Raw genomic sequence first — 20,535 nt, 5'->3', positions numbered from 1 at the left:
CATCGTCTATAAATCCCATTGTGTGTTCACCACCCAGAGTCAGTTCTCCTTTCATCACCATATATTTGATCCCCTTTACCCTCATCACCCACCCCCCACCCCCTTACCCTCTGGTAACCACTAAATTATTGTCTGTGTCTATGAGTTTTTGTTTCTCATTTGTTTGTTTTGTTCTTTTTGGTATGGATAAAGAAGTTGTGGTACATATACACAATGGAATACTATTCGGCGTTAAGGAAAGATGATATAGGAGCATTTGTGACAACATGGATGGATCTCGAGAGAATAATGCTAAGTGAAATAAGTCAGACAGAAAAAGCAGAGAACCCTATGATTTCACTGATATGTGGTATATAATTCAGCACTTTTATTAATGAAAAATATCCTTAAGACCCTATGCCTTGACTATAATTGTTTAGTGGCAAATAGTGACTGAACTTTAGTTCTGGTTGTGAAATATAATAATGGAATTCAAATACATTATTGTTGAGAGACACCAAAACCATTACACAATTTGTTAATATGTCCTCAATTTGAAAATAACATAAATTATATCATAAAACGGACACTTCACAGTCCTGCCAGTGAGGCCATTTTCAAAGGGATGAGTCCATTTTGAGACCCTATTATACGTGTAGGTTTATAATCTGCGATGACTCCATGTAAGGAAAATGAGGATGTTTTTATGTTTGCTTGTTATTTCTGGAAGCAATCTCTCCTAGTGACTTTTCCCTTTTCATCCTCATAAAAGTGGTGTGTGTCTGTCCAGGATTGGAGTTTACAATAGGTTCTGTGAGTGATTTGGTGTGTCCCTGTTAAATACTTCCAGTACCAAAGTAAAAAGAAGGATGATGGTGCTTCGTGAGTTTTGTTTTCCCAAGTTAGTCATGCAAGAGAAGGTACATTTACTTCTGTGTTCGATGGTTTCCTGTCTTTAGTTTCATAGGCTAGTCTTTACAAACATGGAGGTGATTTGGGACTCTGAGATTCTCTCTGGTTACTTTCCAGGCAACGTTTCCCTCCCCTGCTGTAAATGGCAGGCTGAGCAGAACCTCCTAGATTACGTTCTATTTGTACTACATCTTGCAGAAATTATTCAAATATTCTAGCCCGTGGGTGTTCCTATTTTTTATTTCCTGTACAAATATAGTCTTTTACCCGATATGTATCAGGGAAGAGATTATACACACACATACACACACATCATTTGGGAGGTAGGATATTAAATGTATGGGATAAAATCACAATTTTGAAACAAAAAAAAAAGTAGTCCATTTTTAGGCTTCCTCCACAATGAATATATTTTAGGGGGAAAATGAATTTCCATATCTTTCTCCAAGAATACAATAAAAACCAAAACAAATTACTGTCCCTCTTCTTCCTTTAGTTTTGAAAGTCAACTATGAAGTATGTCAAGTTTGCAGATTTTCTAGGAACCCTTAAATGGAAAGTAGTTTCTGGCTGGCTAACTCCTTCTAGGTTTAAATGTCCCTTAACACCCCCACCCCCATTTAGGTGGTCTCCCTGACACCAGTCTCTCGTAGCACCATTTTTATTCAAGTAAGACCACACCTGGAATTAGAGTTCTAATGCCCTGCCTCCTTCACTTAATTGTAAATGTTTTAAAAATCTAACCATTATATACCCCCTGACCATCACACTCAATAAATAGGTATTGAATTAATGATTAAATAAGCAGCAAAACAGACAGCAGGTTTTTGTCATCTCATTTAGACAAACAGCCACATACATATATAATATATATATATAATCTATATTATATATACACCATATGTACTATATTTGAAAAATATATATCTTGTTCATACTCATGTTTCAATCAACTAATTAATTTCCCTTTGTAAGTTTGCATTGCAAAAACAAAGCTCTAGAGTTACGCTTTTCTAATGGCTTAACAATTAAAGACATAAATCTAGATACGCTAGTTAACGCTGAGGTTTGTTTTCTTACAATTTCTACACTGGCTATGCAGATTGTTTCAAATGGTTGAATGAGCTGCTTTAAAATTGTCTTTTTTGTCCTCTAATACATCTGATCAGGTTGGTAAGTGACCTCAGAAGGAAGGAGAGCATGAGGAAATGCTTCCTCTGCCCAATCCCTAACGAGCGAGCGAGCGCACTCCGTCCAGGCAGGATTCCCTAAGAGCAGTCAGGGGAGGCTTTGCTGTGGCCTCAAGGATGTGGTAGCTAGGCTCCAGGACTCTGGATAGCATTCTCTTGGCCTGCCACCTCTGGTCCTGCTCTCCCCCACTGAGCTCCCTCCACTGAAATTCTGCTGTCAAGATTTAGCCACTGTCTCCTGACTAAACCCTCTGGCATCTAGACACCCCATGTGCTAAAGCACCCCCACACCATTTCTGTCCGTTCCATAAAAATGGATGAGTGTACTGTTGTTTATGTGTTTTCTCTGTGTGTGTTCTTGAGCCCTTTCATGTGTCTGTCCGGCTGAACTGAGGGACTGCAGAGTACTTCCTGCAGCCCGACCACAGCAGGAAGGCTGGTGCTGGCCCTGGACCACCAGGAGGAACCCCCCCCAAGGACAGGCTGTGCGGGGGAGGAAACTGTGCTGTCTCCCAGCTCCGACAGCACTGGGAGGGCATAAGGAATCAGAGCCCCCAAACCACGTCAGTTTCCGTAAACCACGCAGTCCATCAAACTGTAAGTGTGTGTTGATGATAACTGTAATAAAAAGACGAGATGCTAGTGGCCGTCTTTAAATGGGAAAATGTTTCCCCTTTATTTGTTTCACCATTTATTTTTCTGGGTGGTTCTAACAAGACATTATGCTTTTTAAAAATTAAAAAGAAAAGTAATCTAGTCGATTGGGAGCTCTATGAGGGCAGAGAGCACTACCCGGGGGCATTGCGGGTTCTGTTCAGACCACAGCAACAAAGCGAGTGGGGATCTTTTTGCTGGTGGAGGGTCTTGCCTTCAGTTTGTAAAACACACAACATCTGTGAAGCACAAAACAGCAAAGCGCAATACAATAAGATCTGCTTGTAAATTTTTTGTCTGTTGTTGCTACTCTTGTTGCTGTTTATTATTGTACTGTCCTTGGGGCCAAACACAGTGTTTGGGACAAAGTCACGATTTTGTGATTTTATATTGCAGGCGTGAATTAATATTTATTAAGTGCTTACACGTTCTAGATACTGTTCTGAGATTTGGGGATACAGTGATAAACTAGACAAAGCTCTTGCTTCACGGAGCTTACATTCTATTTGGGGAGAGGAAGCAGGCAATACACAATAAGAGAATTAAATAAAAAAGAAAATATCAGAGTGCTCAATGCTACTAGAAAGTGTCAGGGTGAGGCGTTGACGAGCCCATTTAAATTGAGTGGACAGGATGGGTCTTTTCCACTGAGTGGCTGGAGGCGGCTGTGAGAGCACCACACCCCTCAACTGTGGCTCCCATGAGAATCCCTGGGGGAGTAAGGAATCAGAGATTGATGTCACTGGGCTAAGGGGGTGCAGCCTGGGCACTGGTATTGTTCATGTGTTCCCAAGCCAATGCTAACGGACAGCCCGGAATGCGGACCACTGATGAGGAAGAACATTCCAGACTGCATATAGCGACCAGGGGACAGAGAAGCTTTCTGGTATCTGGACATAAAACTCACCACCTGCTCATTACTGCACTGAGGTCAGAGACAACAGCCCTTCTACCATTCGCACAACCACAACCACTTGTGGCACCCTACCCAAGGATTTAAAAAACCAAAACCAAAACCACTATAATCTTTCAACTAAAAAATTTGTTACATACACTGAAGGAGAGAATGGTTTCTGTCAAGGGTCAAATTAATAGCCTAGAAAATGAAAGAGAAAACATGCAAAGAGATAGAAATCATGAGAGAAAGAGAAGTCAACTCAAGATAAACCCAAGGGTCCTTAACATCCGAAGAATGGAAATTGTGGGGAGAAGGGGTGAGGAGAAGAAACTGATAGAGAAAAAATAATTGTTAAACAAATAATTTTTTAAAAATCCTCCAAAAGGAAGAAAAACTTGAAAGAACCAATGTTGTTTTAAATAGAATGATGATAAAATACATTTAGGCACATATGATAAAAAAAATTCTTTAAATACAAGGATTTAAAACCAAATTTTACAGTCTTCCAGATTGAAATAACAATTACTTTGCAAAAAGAAAAGAAGAATCATATACGGATCAGATTTCTCATTTGCACACGTGGACGTTAGAAGATAGCAAAATGATAACTATCGATTATCTAAAGAACTGCAACCCAAAGAATGTCCACTTATTATTAGGCTTGAAAAAAACAAACACATCTTTGGATATGCAGATATTCAAGTAACAAATGATCCACACATCCAAATAAAGAAAATATTTTTGGGGGGGAGGGGGGTAAAAAAAAAAAGAAAATATTTTTAAAAATCTATTGAAACAATATGCATGAACAGGAGTCCCAAGAGAAGAGAGATTAAGAGGAAACATTAATGAGAAATAAATACACACACATATATGCACATCTTATAAACATATAATTAAATTTATAGATAATGATACACTCACAGACTGTCTAGAAATGTATAAAATACATGCTATATAAGGACTCCTGAGATAAGAGAGATCTACCATGAGGGAAATTTTAATAAACATATTGTGCTAATATTACACTATCTCAGTAAAACTTAGGAGTTTGGGGTAAGGATATAGGAAAAGATGATTGATAGCAAAGGTTTTCTATAGGTTTCATTTATCTTCCTGGACAAATACAGTATGTTGGTAAAAGAAACTTTGGTATCTTGATTATATGTGATAATACAGAACATGTGTGAGACCATGAGTACTGGAAAGTGAAGATAACCATTAATAGAAGAGAAAACTAATTTTGCAAAGGGAGTAATCAAATTATAATTTCAAAAAATAGTATACATTTTTCACAAAGGGAAAATAAGGAAATAGATATTAAATATAAAATAAAATGGAAAGAAAACTACTAAATATATCAGTGGTCAAATGAATGTGAATAGCCATGATTCTCCCATTTAAAAAGAGGTTGACAGATCAGATTTATTTTTAATTAAAAGAAAGTAATAAAGATTTAGTATTAATAGATGAACAAAAAGATAGGCAATTGCAAAAAAGAGGGTAAAAGTACCAATATTAATATAAAGAATTAGTTGAAAACAATGGCTCTAACAAAATTCAGCCACGCCTTTGTCTATAAAATTACGGACAATTCTGGCAACTCCTCCGTTCTAGTCTGGCTGACCACCTGAACAACACTGACCAGCAAAAATGTTGACCAGCCTTCCCCTCCCACCTCATTCCAACTTTCACACGTTAGGTCTGCGAAAATACTCAGATCTCCAAGAGCCTTCTGATTTCCCTGACTCACATGTCCTATGCTCTCACCAGACTGGAGAGATATTTTTATCTTATTGGTGGGATGAAATAGCTTCTCACATCTAAAGAGTATTTTCCTCGAGTGAGAGCAGGCACTACTTTTTGTCCCTTTTGCTTTTCAAAACCTGCTACCCTTAGTGGACAGCTGTGAGACAGAAGACAAAATAGAGTTAATATCCAAACACTGCAAAGCTACAGCTCACATGCAATTTTCATGCTGCTGCTCTACCAACAGAGAAACACTTTTCATTATTTTAATTCTTTCAAACACATTTCTGCTTTGCCACGAGAGCTGAGTTGTTCCAAAAGCTAAATAAGCTTTAGGAGCCTTATTTTGTAAGTTTATGTAAGAAAAATAACCCATCTTTTACTGTTCAATTCTAATTGATAAATGCCCAAAATGAGCAACAGTGAATTATAAAAGACTGATTTATCACAGCTCAGCAGTGCTGTCTAGTTTTCCCAACACAGGAAAGCATTACACATGACTCACGACTTTTTCGGGTGGAGGTGCTTTGGTTTGAGGAAACCTGAGAGAGTTCTAACTTCTCTTCCCTTTACCATTTTATATATGGCTGCTTAATGAACCAATAGGACTTCTAAGTTTAAAAAAATGAAAAAAAAGAAAAAAAACAAGTAGCTTAATTCATATTTGCTATTGATTAGTTCTGACAAAGAATTTAGTGGAAGCTTCTAGACAACAAATTCCACATTTTGAACCAATGAGTAAATTAATTGTCATCGTCTCTTGTCCATTATCCTTAGATAATTATCCTTAGATAATTAAGAACTATTTTCCAATGGTTAGAATACTGAACTTCTACTGGTTAGAATACTCGTTCCTAGCAAGAAGAAAAAAAAAGCATTGGTAAGAAATTAAATCAGAGCAGTTATAAACAGAAATAAAAGCAACAATAACAACAACAACAAAAGATCAAGGGATCCACTTCTTTCAAAAGTCAAACATTTTAAACATTTTTTTATATTGGTGGTGGTGATTTTTGAACAGATACACGTATGGCAGATAATCGAAAGAATTTACCCCAAAACTTCCAAAATCTCCACCCCCAACTCCACCTCCTGCCATTCTTGTATCTTGATGAAAAACAGGCATACTCCACAAAGTGCTTAATGAGACAAGAATAAATGTAATGTGGAAAAATCTTGAATATGGACTTCAGTGGCTGAGTTTGAATTTCAGATTCGGAGACTCGGTACACCTTCGGGGAGATGTGCACTCTCTGCAAGTCCATCTCCACACCCACACATTACAGAGGACAACTTAACCCCGCAGGACTGTAGTGAGGATTTAATATGATGATGTCTTCAGGATCAAGTCCTACGGTTATTTGCAATACGAGGTGCTCAATAAATGTCAGTTAATTGAAACTAAAAACTGATTTACCAATAATCTGTGGGGAGAGTGAACTAATAGGATCCCCTTCAAGATGACGTACATGTTCAGAAACAAAATCAGAAATAAAGGGAAAGGGGTTTTAAATTATTTAGAGATTGGTCTACACGAAATCCATTTTCTATATTATAGAACTGGAGATAAAAAGAGATAAGAGAATCAATCAATCAATCAATCAATCAATCAATCACAATGTGAAATTTCTCAGTCATATACCCAAAGGGTTGCCAGACAGAACAAGCTGTGGGATGAGGGGAGGGTATTGTCCAGAGAAGGTCTTACTTTGCACAGACTCACAGAGAACTTGGGCCTCGGTTATAAGTGGAAGTTCCTCAGACAGATGTGTTGAAAGGAGGGGGAGACAGCAGTGAGCATACCAGACAGACAAAAATTATATGTGTTCACATAACATAACTTCAGAATAAAATAATTTCATACATTTACCATGAAAAACAAGGGACACATCATAGGTGAACAAAACTAGCCGATTTGTAACAGACAATTTTAAGTGGAGAAAAATGTGATAAGTAAAATATATGAATAGAGCTCTCAAATCATGTGCTCCAGAGGAAAGAGAACCAGAATTCCACAGTGGGTCAGGTCTACTTCTGCCAGCCACTCACTCCACTACCTGTGTGATCTTAAGTAAAGCTCTTCACACTCTGAGCCTCAGTTTTCTCATCTCTAATAACCAAGAGTTGGCTTAGCAGATCACTAGGGTATCTGTTAGCTCTGAGAACCATAGGATGCAATGAAAACTGGAGCTCCATTTCCACATACCTATTACTAAAACAGACCAGGAGAGTATCCAGCTCTTATCAAACAAGCAAACAAAAAACCCACTGTTTTGAAAACTCACTTCACAATACAAAAAATTATATATACCTAAATTTTATGTACGTACATGTACACGCGTGTTCTGTTCTAAGGGTAACAGAACAGAATACCAGCTCTCAGATGGCTCGGGGTTGGATGACACAGGACCATTTCAGAATGAATCTTGTCAAAGCCAGAGGCCCAGAGGAGCTGCTTTACGCAGGGTCAGTAAAATACGGGATTTGTTGTTAAGTTGCTCTGGTGTTAAAAAAGGCTGAGCAAGCAGTTTTGAGAGGTCATGGCTGAAGCTGAAACAAAAAGTGAATCTTTGTGTTCACACATTCTGATGGGATGCATTTCTGTGGCTCTAACATCCTTCCTCAGTCAGGAGTTTCTCAGCCCAATGCAGAGGACAGGTCTCTCCATCACGGATAATCACTTACCCACATGGCTAACATCCTGTCTGCTCTGGTCCCACAGAAGTCTGATGCCACAATGGATGTTACCAATGACACCACCCCATGTAGAAATAAGGAGACACACCTGGTCCTTATCAGACACACCCTTCACTCTGGATTAACCCCTGCATCACCACAATCTCCAGCCATCAGGACTCACACATCACAGACTTAGCTGCTTATGCTTAAGGAAGAGTTAAACACCACTGCAATATCATGAGATTAAAATCATAAATTTCTTTCAGAAGTGTGAAGGTTTTTCCCCAAATGCCTTCTTCCACCACTGCTCTTTAAACTAAAGGAAATCCCCATTAAGCTGAGGCACAGATCAGTAATTTCCATGACTTCCTCATGATCTTCAAGCAAAGCTCTATCACAAGTGTACTCTTCATCTTTACAAGGTCCCCACCCCAATTCTTCATCTTTCTTTCCTTGACCCCCATAAAAGTCTCCAGAATTATTCGACCCCTAATGAATTGACCCCGAGCCATCTGAAAGCTGGTGATCCCAAAATATTTCCAAGAACAAATTTTCCTGTTTTCACATGTAGACAACGAGCTCTGTGGACTTTGTCTTAGGGGAGGCAAAGAAATATTTTCCCTGCTGCCAAACCAGTAAGTTTTATTTTCCCCTCTGAATTTTTGTAGGCAATTTTCTAGACTAAAATTCACATTTTCGGGAATTTTCGGGAGCGTTCCTCCAGGAAAGCCAATTTCTCACACACCTTCCCACAAACACTGACCACATCCTGACCAGAGGTAAGCTGTGTAATGCTAAGCAGACCTGGGCCCACGGGGAATGAGATGCCACATTCAGGACAGCTGTCAGCACTCATCCACCCCTGCCCTTCCACTCAGCCCTCCCCTGCAGTTGTCCAGGAGTGAGGTTTTGAGGTAAGTGGACAGCTTCGGACCGCAACAACCAAGAAGAAAAGTCACTTGTCATTTAACTGCTGCTTTGCAGATGCTTTGCGGAGGTTGGCTGCTGTCTGAAACGGTTTTATTTCTATATAAGCATTGTTTTCTAGCCCTTTTCTCTTGAGACCATTGAAGAACCTCTTACACATTCCTACATACTCTCAGAGAATTCTAGAGTACCATACATCCGCACTTTATTTTTAAGAAACTGGTGCCAGACAAAAGCTTTTCTGAAGACAGAAAAGCAGCAGGGTGATGACTACTGATGCATTTAGCAAAAATTTAAGTCATATTCATGCCAACAAATTTTACTCATTTATGGATTCATTCAAGAAACATTTTCTGGAGCATCTATTTTGCTCAAAATGCTGTGGCAAATGGTGTAGTTGATATAAAAATAGAAGAGACAGCTCCTCCCCTCAAAGAGTTAATAGTTGTGTGTCCATGCATGGAACATTTAGTGTCTAGACTTTTGGAATAGAAATAATTACATGCATTTCCAAAATGCAGAAATATTAATGCTGTTACTTAAAGAAGTAGTTAACACTTTCAAATAACTGAAATGTAGCAAGATTAACTGTGCAACTGATTTGTAAAGATCTTTTACCAAACCATTGTAGGTCAAATTACACACTGAAAGAGTACATGTTATTTTTATCACGAGCCTGTTTTGTAGATGAGGAAACTGAGCTGTAGAAGGAAAGTGGTCCATTGGTGAAAGCTTACAGATTGTGCCCAGAGGAGTCTGTGTTCCAAATTCATGACTTTTTTACTCTTTAGACATAATTCTAATTAGTTTCCTTATCTGATTCATCTTTCCGATGGAAATAAAATTGGACAGAAGATAGCGTTCGTTATAAGAATCGGATGCAATAGTTGCTACAAAGTCAAAGAATGAGTAAAGGAAGAAACTGGAGAAAAAGACATCAAAAACATCACAAAATAAAGACATCGTACATATCACAGACTCTATAGCATCCTGATGACGTTTAAATTATGGGCAATTACTATGCACACTAATAACCCTTCAGCTTTAACTGCATTCCTATCTATCGTTCTCAGTCCCTCCCCAACTCTCTGCCCCACTCACTCAGTTCTGCAACCTCTCTTGTTCTTTCCCACCTCAGGACTTTGCTCATGCTGTTCTCTCTGCTTGGAACTCTTCTCCCCATTCTTCACATAGCTACATTCTCTTTCTCCAAAATTCTGTTTATACAGTAACTCTCACTGGACGGGCATTCAGCCAATAGTTGCTGACTAAACAAATGAAAGAATAAATATCTATAATGTTATCCCCATGTCTTTCAGAAAAAGCTATCTTTAATATATTCTGTTTAAAAAGTAAAGAGTGAAATACATACAACATGTCCACCAAAAACATTTAGAATGAGTCAGTCTTAATAAAAGCAGCAGCAACTTCTGGTAATTGAAACAATTCTTATTTTCTGAAATGTAATACTATCACCACTGAGCTACTAGCCCAATGTAGTCATTTCCATGTAAGGTTTGATAACAGTGTTCCTGTGCAGCCTTTATTTTTATGAAGCTACAAGCCATCAACTTTGGGTACCTGAGTTCATATTTTAGTGGGAGAATAACGGCCTATTAATTTCCAATTAATTACATTAAAGGCAATACCAACCTTATCATTAAGGTTAGGATTGGAGTTTTAATAAGATTAAAAGCACTTTAATGCAATTTTATGTATAGACTAGACCACAGGACAAAGGGATCAGATGGTATGATTATTTTTATAATGTAACTCTCAACTACCAATGAATTAATTACAAGTTCATTTTTATGATCCTCAGACATTCAGATAACTGAGGTTTTACAGTAGAAATTCAAACCTACATTTGTGTCTTCTCAATGATTTGCCAATCCACGTTGCAGAGTACGCAAGTCTACAGGAGGTTCCGCTGGGCCCCACTGTGCTGCCCATTCATCCCGGAATGGGAAACACTGAGTTTGGACCCTTAAGAGCCCCCAAGACTTTGTGCCGGAAATTAAGCGGAGCGTTCTGTCAGGACCGTGAGAAGCGGCATCAGAGCCAGCCTGTGCCTGTAATGATGTGCTGGCTCAACAGAGCTGAAGATCATAAAAGCGAATTTGGTGGGTAAAATAAGTAGATATAAATCAAAACTATGTGGGAAGAGATACTGAGCAAAAGAATGAGGTTCCCCACGTTCCTGGTCCGCGACGGCACCTTTGCCAAAGGTTCGGCAGCCCCTGCAGGAGAGGAGGGCTTAGGGCCTGCGGTTACGGTCCCGCTGCTTCCCGTCTAATCCACCTGCTCCCCGAGTACCGCCTGCCTTACTCGGTGTTGCAAGCAATGGACTCACAGGGCCTCGGCGGCGTATACGTCCTCCAGTGAGGCTTTTCACAATCCAAAGTGCCATTCCTCACGTAAATTAAATACCCGAGTTCTTCAAATATCATCTTGGGCCAATACACATATTCTCCACAATCTTTTAAACAACACTTCAAGATAGATGTTATTATTTATGTTTTGCAGATGAGAAAAACCAAGGCTCAAAGAGAAAACTAATTTTTCCAAGATCGCACAGCTGGTAAGTAGGAAAGTCAGGATTTAAACCCACCTTCTCTAGAATTACATTACTTCCTTGCCTTCTACCATTGCTGATAGAATCCCCATTCTCATTGAGGAACTTATTAGGTATTTTCCGCTAATAGAAGATATTTTACTTTTATAAAGTACAAATTAAAGAAAAATCTCAAAAAGCATATACAGAATAATCCTACAATGCTGACAGCAATAAATAATAACTGCGCCTGAGACTATGTCCTGGGTTTCCTGAGCCTAACATGTCTACAGTGTCATTTTCCAGCCAGATGTCTGGACAAGCCCTGCCTCGAGTTGACGATCTGCAAAGGGGAGTAGCTGGCAGTGACCGCTGTGGTTCAGTGAAGCCGCCACGCTGGGAGCTGAGAAGCAAATTCTTTTTCAAGTGGTTTTTATGCAAACACTGAAATAGATTTGTATTTTCGATAAGTTTTGTTCAAGAAAGCTCTTTAAGGTAAGAAGCCTTTGCAAAATACCTTATAGATTTCTAGCTTTTGTTTTTGCGTATGTTTTTATCCCCTGACCTTGAAAGGGGTGTGTGTGTGTGTGTGTGTGTGTGTGTGTGTCTGTGTGCCCGAGTTTGTCTGATTAGTAGATAAATATTCTATGGAGGAATGATTTTCTTACACATTATGCTTACTGTATACCTGGATGATGAATTTAAAAATTAAGAAATGTGGTACAACATCACAAAATAGCCATTTGACTAACTTTGCACTGAATTAAATGCTTGTTTGTCCATTATATCCAAAGACACATGGTCTTTGTGCCTGGTGAAATAAAAGAAATGCAGAATTTAGGTTCCTGCCTCTACACTTATCATCTCTCAGAGACTGTGTGGTCATTTGCAAAGTAGAGATACCTGAAACACCAACTTCAGAAACTTACACTGAAGCTCAAATGAAATCATTTGTATGAATGACCTTTTGTAAATGACAACGCCCCAGAAGCCCTCAGAATAGCCAGTGTCTTGTCTAACTCAGAACCTATCTTATGCCATCATAAAAGACTCCACTTAGCAAGAGTTTCTGTAGCTGCAATGGGTCATGGCGTTGCTGAATGGACATTTCTTTTTTATGTTTTGGAGAGGTCTTTATGTTTTGGCGAGGTCTTTTCCCGGAGGAGTTACCAAGGTTACAATTCTGGTGTGAAGACACAAGTAACTGGGGGAAGGCTGTTCACAGTTGTGGAGGCTGCCGTGCTCCTGCACAAGGAGAAAAGTTAATCTGGTGGCGTTAAATATTTGCCAAGAAAGGACAGGGTGTGAGCATGACTTTGAAAGCAAGACTGGTGTGTACCGAGCCACTTCTGGGAGGGCCCTCACATTAAGGTCAGTTGGACAGAAAGCCTGAAGGCCAGGAGGAGGAAGTATGATGTCCATATTGAAATGCCAAGGGTAGGGGAGGAAAACCCTATTCATGTTGCATTAATATTTTCAGAAACTTTTTAGATAATATCTAGGCCTATAATGAGTACAGTGTGGTTAGGAAATGAGCAGTAATGAACAGTGTTGAATCATTTCATCTTCTAAGAAAAAAATCAAGAACAAAGTCTAATGATTATCCTTAGCAAGTAAAATATTGCAGACCACAAAATGGTTTGCCTTTCTAATCCATTTCAAGCATAAACCAACACATATTTGCATGCACACACGTACCCCTACACAAAACCCATAGTCAAAGCTGAAAGAGTTAATTTAAGCCTTAGAGAATACCCGCTTTAAGCACTGGTTCAAAAGCTCTTAAATAGCAGAAAAATCAATATACTTTTATCAGACTTCAGTGTTTATAGAAGCAATACAAAACAGGATTTTGTTAAATGTATATATTACGCCAGATCAAACTGTAAGTTAAAACATCTGTGTCCAAGTTAATCTCAGATACAGCATGGAGATTATTTGAATTGTGTGTTTCCTTTTGTGACCTTTTTAGATGTGGCTTTTGGAGGGGAAAAGCGGGGGATAATTTTCCTAAGCTTTTAGTTGCCTGCAATAGTGCCAACAGTTGAACATAACAGCAATACTTTTCTAAGTTACCCTATGAGTAACAAAAAAAAAGAAAGAAAACCCCGTTAGTAATTTCAAAATACTGTTGTATAGGGAATCTTAAAAAATAAATTATAGACACATAAATATAGGCATGTGGATCTAAGATTGCTACAGGCTATCCATGACATAAAATTTTCAATTAAAACCACTTTTATGAGCAATAATCACATTCTGAAAAGGCACACACAACTTGCTAGTGGATTATACAACTTCCCCGATGAACAAACCTTAAAACATAAGCAAATAGAATATACTTAGTTTAACATGCACTGATGTTATTAACACAATATAGTCTTATAGAAAATGTCTTAGAGTTAATTCTTGTTTAGAGGAGGCAAGAAAACAAAACTGAAGTTGATAGAAAAGCTTTTTTTTTAGACCTGTGTTTTTTTTAAGGGATCAGACATCTGTAAATCATATCCATTTTGACTGAAACAATAAATTTGATTCAATTCTGAAATTTTATTTCAAAAGTGTAAGAGAGAAATTCAAAGTAACTGACAAACCTGGTCTCTGAAATATGTCAGGAACACATTAACACCATGTAAAAATAACAGCAGAGCCAAGACAAAGTCACAATGGCCAAATGTCCTGAAAACAGGGCTCGACGAAAGGAACTTGTGGATCTAACATTCATGATATCTTTGGTTAAGTAACTGAGACTTCTTGTGATTGAATTCCCTTAATATTTTCAGTGTAGTAATTCTACTCCTTCTTTGTTTAGTTGATTATGTGCTGGGCAGAAGACAGGAACCCAAGATTGAGAAGACTGAATTGCAGATGCACGAAGTGAAGCAGCATCATTCAACAATCTAGAAACATGCATTGAATATATACTATGAATCTTACACATACTGTGTAAGATGCAATGGTGAGAGCCTACGCCCCAGTAAAAACTTACTCACCATTGGACCTTTATTCCTTTCCTCAAAATCATGTGACCTTTTATACTGCAGAATATACCTGTGCAGAATCACAATTTAGTCACTTTATGTCATCAGTGAGTTTCATAAATTAGCTAACAGTTTCTGCCTACTGTGACTACAAGCAGACAGCCGGTTTTATAAATGTCTGGATACAAAGAGATCTAGGGGATGAGAACTGTGCATTAGATTCTTGAGAATGAATGAGTAAAAATAAAGAATTGAGAGCAAGTCACTAACAGGGGCAATGGAAAGATAATAATGATGAATTCTGCCTATTTTTCAGCCCGCCCTGATAATGCTACACGGCCACCTCTCCAGCCTACTTTTAGGGCCCACCGTACCTCTCCAGAACCCAATTTTACTGGCCGAAAGGCCTGGCTATTCATCCTGGGTTACCTTCTTCCCAGGGTACAAGAAGATGGATGTGGTTCTACTTCTAGGAGAACATATTTAGCAAGTGCTTTTTATCGAGACCAGACAAATATTGGGCCTTTCGGCCTTCATTCTCAATATACCAAAAGGTGCTCTGAATTAAGAAATGTGTCTCTTGGAGTGTCCAGTTCACCAACAGAAAGGAAAACAGACCATCGCGGGGATCTGGTTCCTTCCACCCTTGGATACAGAATGTTAGGCCCAGTTCTTCCTGTGAGGGGCCATGTGATATTAATATTAGTAAATATGAGTAATATTAAGCCCTTTTTAACATGATGCCATTATCTTCATTCTCAAGACGTTAAATGGTGATCTAAAGGAATGGACATATCTCTAGCAGGAAAGGAAATTGAGATACTGATTCATGACTTAAAGCAAGTAAATAGAATGAATTGAAATTAATTCCTATATAGAACAATTTAAGGACATCCCTTTCCCCTATGATACACATATCAGTGTTCGTTTATTTTAAAATGATTTTTGGTTGATTGTGGAAGTTATACAGTTATAAAAGCTTTTTGTTTGAGACTTGGCATATTTTAACAGTAAATCCACAACTCAGTTATAAAAAATATTAATATTTTGGTATTTTCTTTTTAGTTATTTCTCTCATCATATCCATATTTGTTACATGTATATACTGATATTTATGTAATCACTGATTCTCTGCCTTGTTCCATAAAGCACTTGGGGTGACCATACAGTAAACATTTATTATTGATTTTAAATTTCAGAGTAGGATCCTTATCTCATTGGCAAATATTCAGACTCATTACACTAGATTAGGCCTGAATTCAATGAGTTTCTCTGCAAACTCTGTGGTGTAGAGGCCACGTGACCAAAATGGAGGGGTGGTATGCCTTCTTTTCTGCATCAGTCCTGTGAGTCAGGGGCTACCAACCTGCAGCCCTGGAATCAAATCAAGCTTTCACCCGTTTTTGTAAATGCAGCTTTACTGGAACACGGACATGCCTATTTGTCTTTGTACTGTCTATAGCTGCTTTTGTTCTACAAGGCAGCATTAAGTTGCAGCAGAATGACTGCAACAGAGGCTGCAAGGCCTGCAAAGCCTAAAATCCTTACAGCCCACTGGCCCTTTACAGAAAAAGTTTGCTGACCCCTCCCACCCCCTAATCTAATTCACAGAAGAAAAATACTGTGCCCGTGTCCAACTGCTCCCTCTTCCGCACCCATCTTCACTTGCTCAGGTTTTCAATGGTCACAGCATGAGTTTCCAAAGCACTACGTCCCCATTGAAGGCTGAGAGGTTTAGGGACACTCTAGGCTTTTGTTTTGCATTTTGCTTATTTATCCCCAGTTGCAAGGTGGATCTTTAAGGTGTTGAAGTGTCAGAAGGACAATAGGTAAAGGCAGGGCAATGGAAACAGCTTTGATTTGGATAATAATCTAGGATTATTATCCTGCTGAGAATGTTTGAGGACAGATACCTCTAACCTCAGCATCTTCAAGGAACCACTTTTTATTGGCTCTAACTACCTGCCAGCAGCTGGTCAAAGTCTGCCTTTCAGATCATTTTCTAAAGTAACTGCCAGTTCTTTAATTATCAAAATTGATTCTATAGAGAGTACCTCTTCCGATGAGAATAGAGTAAGCCACAAGAGGTTCTCTGCCGGCCAGTGGGAAAAACTCAAGTGATCACAAACAGTGACTTTTCTTGAGCTCATCCTAGAGCAAATGTAGCAAGGCAGCCAAGTGAACCAGGACCAAAGAAGTGACTAGCCCTCTGAAGACGGACCAGATGCAGAACTATGTCACCTTGGGCAGAGCGTGGGAGGAAGCGGTAACTGCCCTAAAAGCAGCTAAGAAGGAAACAGCTAAAACCTTCACAAATTCTTAAAGTATGAGGAGGGCATAGCATTGTAATAACTAGAAGCCACAGATGACAGGGGAGCCTGCACTGACAGCAAGCCCTTCTCTGTGCAGACCCACCCAGTGCTCGTTAGAAAGGGTGAGGATGGCCAGGAGACGGGAGAGGGCCCCTAGGTGGCACACACATGTAAGGGGGCAGCATTAAACCCACTCGCTTCCCTGGACCCTTCTCTCCGATGAAGGAGAGCCTTGAGCCCCTAAAGGGGGCAGGAAATGCTTCACCTATCAGAACCAAGGCAAAGATCCATCCTTCCAGCATGCTTCACTCTAACCTCAAATTCCACGTGTCGCAAACAGCACTCGTCTCTTCCTCTGGACGCCTCCCCTGTATCGCCTAACAGAACGGCGCTGTGATCTGCAGTGTGCACACCACGACCTCTGCAGTTCCTCGTGACTCCTATCTGACATTCATTCCTGAATGTGAAATTAGTTCTTTCTAGATATTTCTCAGACCTAAAAAAGCAGCCTTTTAATTCCCACTGCTATGCTTTAGTTGAGGCCCTCGTCATCCTCTTCAAGCGTACTAAACTAGCTTCCTAATTAACACCGGTGTCTTCAGTCTCTTTGCCTTCCCCTCATACCACATCAATCAATTTCTGTCCTTTCTTAAAATTCTTCAAAGGCTCCATATTCTACAAGATACAGCCCGAGGTCCTCCGCACGGCAGAAAACACACCCACCTATCTTTCCAAATGCGTGTCCCTCCATGAGGGGACCCCATGCCGCAGTCCTGCAGCTTTTTGCACCTCAGTACCCTATGTGGTCAGCCGCTCATCATAGTATGTTCTCTCCCACCTTTTCTACCTGGTAAACTCGCATTCACCTTTTAAGATTCAGCTTAAGCTTCTGATCTGTGAAATCACCCCGAGTACCTCCCAGCGCCCTGACATGCTGCCCACTGGTGCCTGGCTGAGCTGTGAGCCTGCAAAGCAGAGGTACTGGTGGCCTGAGACTTACTCCTAGCAGTCACTCCAGCCCCTACAGCACAGCAGATGTTCAATATGTCTGCAGACTAAATTTTAAGTTTGAAATGAAGACATAGACATGACAACTTCTCCACATCTCAGTTTCAATAAATGATTAAAGGTCAAAGTCATTACCAGTGGGACACAACCCAGCTCTCCAATTTCAGACGAAACATGTTCTTTTGTTTCTATTTAAGATTCTAAAGGGGTATTTAGGGAAAGGGAGCTGGATTCTCTTGTTCTGTTTAGGAAAAAGCAAACCCCAATAAAAGTGTTTCTAGATGTTTTTTGCCACCACGGCCATGGGTAAAGTTGATGTGCTTCATGGCAGTGCTGGGATTCTGTGCAAGCTGCTTTCAGCCACCTCTGTAAACATGCTTTCCTCTGGGTCTTACCCACCGCGAGGAATTCCTGAAGGCTGTGCGTTCAGTGATAGCATCCCGAGTCCAAGCGCAGGCTATGCTTTACAGAAAACCAATGTGGTGACGATCACCATTTAATTTCCACTGTCGCATATTTGTTTCAGCAAATTTCAAAACATTTCCCAAGGGATTTTAAAGAAAGTCACCAAGTATGTTTAACAAAACAACATATGGAATGCTAATTTTGTTGTGATGCTATACTCTAATACAGCAAGAAACAGATTTTTAGTAAAATCAGCAGATTTGCAAACATTAATTAAGAAACACTGAAAACTATCAAGGTCAATTTAAAAATTTATTTGAAAACAAATATTCCTAGTCTTGTCAGTTCTAGTAATTTCCCACTAGGGATTCACTGCACGTCAACAAATTTTCACCACGCAAATTTTGCAATAAAGGTAAATAAATAAATACATTCATTTCAATACAGGGCCAGACAGTGAGGTTTGGAGGGTTGGATGGAAATAACCAACTTGTCTCTATCAGTATAATCTCTACTCAGGAATTTAAGATTGTTGGTGTATAGTGTTTCCACACATCACTTCTCAGAGAGTTCCCAGGAGTTCTGAGCTTGCTGTGATGGAGTATGCCTGACACTGTTAGCTGTGTGAGAACGATTCTGCTCTGTGTGGAAACAGCAACCCTTACACACCAGTTTTAAAAGTTGTACAGGTAATCCCCGTATGACACAGTTGTTAGATTCCTTAAAAATGCCATGTTATGTGAATCAGGGTTATATGGAACAAAGAACTAGTACAAAATGGGGGTTAGGTTCCAAAAATTTTTTAAAAACATACTATCATATTTTTATAATTAAGACAAATATCTTTATTAAAGGATTTCTCACCAAAAGTATAACATATTAATATGTATTAAATAATGTTTTCTTCATCATCACTACTAAGCACCATTAACCAAGGGCATTTTCTTTTTAACAAGATATCTTCATCCTCTGAACTTTCTTCAGCATTATCTTGACTTCTGTACTTTTTGCAAAAGATCTGTTATTTTAGATTGCTTGCTTTTAGCTGAGAGATCTTTATAAATTTCATTATATAGTGCTAAGCACTTGTGAAGTTCTCTCTCAAACTCAACTTCTTTCAGGAAGGATCTTCATTTAGGAAATTCTGCAGTCAAATCTGATACGACATTCACACTCAAATGAAAATTTTCAAATGAGATATCTTTTGCTCTTAAAAGCTCTTATTATGCTCCGTGTTGTTGGGGATTTCTCTAATTCTCAAACCGTGTTATAGTGAAACCGTGTTATAGAAGTGCCGTGTTATAGGGGGATTGCCTGTAACCCCCACTATAAGTTACACTGCAACACTGCTCTCTGCCCTGAGGCCATTCCTTTTTGTCTGTGCATTGGCCATGTCATTGCTTCTGAGGTCGCTCTGCACAAAAGGAAGGGGGAATATGTGTGAGTATGTATGTATGTATGTATGTATGTATGTATATACACACGTGTCTGTGTGTGTGACTTTCCAAAAGCTCACATTTTCAATCAGTGGGTACTGACTAAGTACTCACATGGCCAGCCTCGCTGTATGTTCAGGGCCACTCACCTGTTACAGTTAACTCCATGCATGAAGAGTGGGGGATGTATCATATCTGCACACTTTAAGAACAGATCCACCAGGGACATCACGATGTTTTAAACAGGATAGTTTATAACCCACTACCATTTCACCTAAGAATCCGAGACCAACAACAGAAAGTAAGCTGATTTGAATCTAAATAGTAACGATTAAAAAACACTCTATTACATATCCAAGACCAAATCTTTTTGTATTAAATAGTTTGACATATCGTTTTGTCTCTTTATGTCTTGTCTTCCTCCAGAAATGACTTAGTTTTGTATAAAATGAGTGTGAGACTGGCTGAAGTTTGGAAACCTGTCAAATGGAATTTGGCCTTGTATTCCCATTGTCTTCCTTTTGATGAAATTCGATATTAAGTAACATATTTATGATTCAGTCCTCTGTCTCACAGACCCCCAGCACAGGGCTGCCCAGATGAAGACCAGAAAGTCTTAAGATAAAGATGTAAAAGTATGAGAAGCAAAAGCAAAAGTATGTCAGAGTAAACATCCTGAAGATTAGTCAAAGTTATCAGCTGATTCCTGCGGAACACTAGCTCATTAACAAAGGCACCTCCTCTCCTCCCTCCTTTCACTTTCCTTCCCTATTCAGGATAAAAATGAGGAGAATCCAAGGCTATGGGGTGGGAAGGACAATCTTAACCAAAGTGACTCTATCAGATGTAAT

The 20,535-nt window shown here is 39.2% G+C and overlaps 1 protein-coding gene across 7 annotated transcripts in view; it reads right to left on the bottom strand.

Annotated features, from left to right (window-relative positions):
- The window catches only part of SUGCT (succinyl-CoA:glutarate-CoA transferase), an 863,222-nt gene that overhangs the window by 389,601 nt on the left and 453,086 nt on the right, over positions 1 to 20,535 (bottom strand). The window lies entirely within an intron of this gene.

The sequence above is a fragment of the Rhinolophus hipposideros genome (assembly GCF_964194185.1).
Source record: "Rhinolophus hipposideros genome assembly, chromosome: 18".
In the NCBI taxonomy this organism is placed as follows: Eukaryota; Metazoa; Chordata; class Mammalia; order Chiroptera; family Rhinolophidae; genus Rhinolophus; species Rhinolophus hipposideros.
Note: the sequence above shows the minus strand (reverse complement) of the source record. Positions and strands in the feature narration are given on the sequence as shown.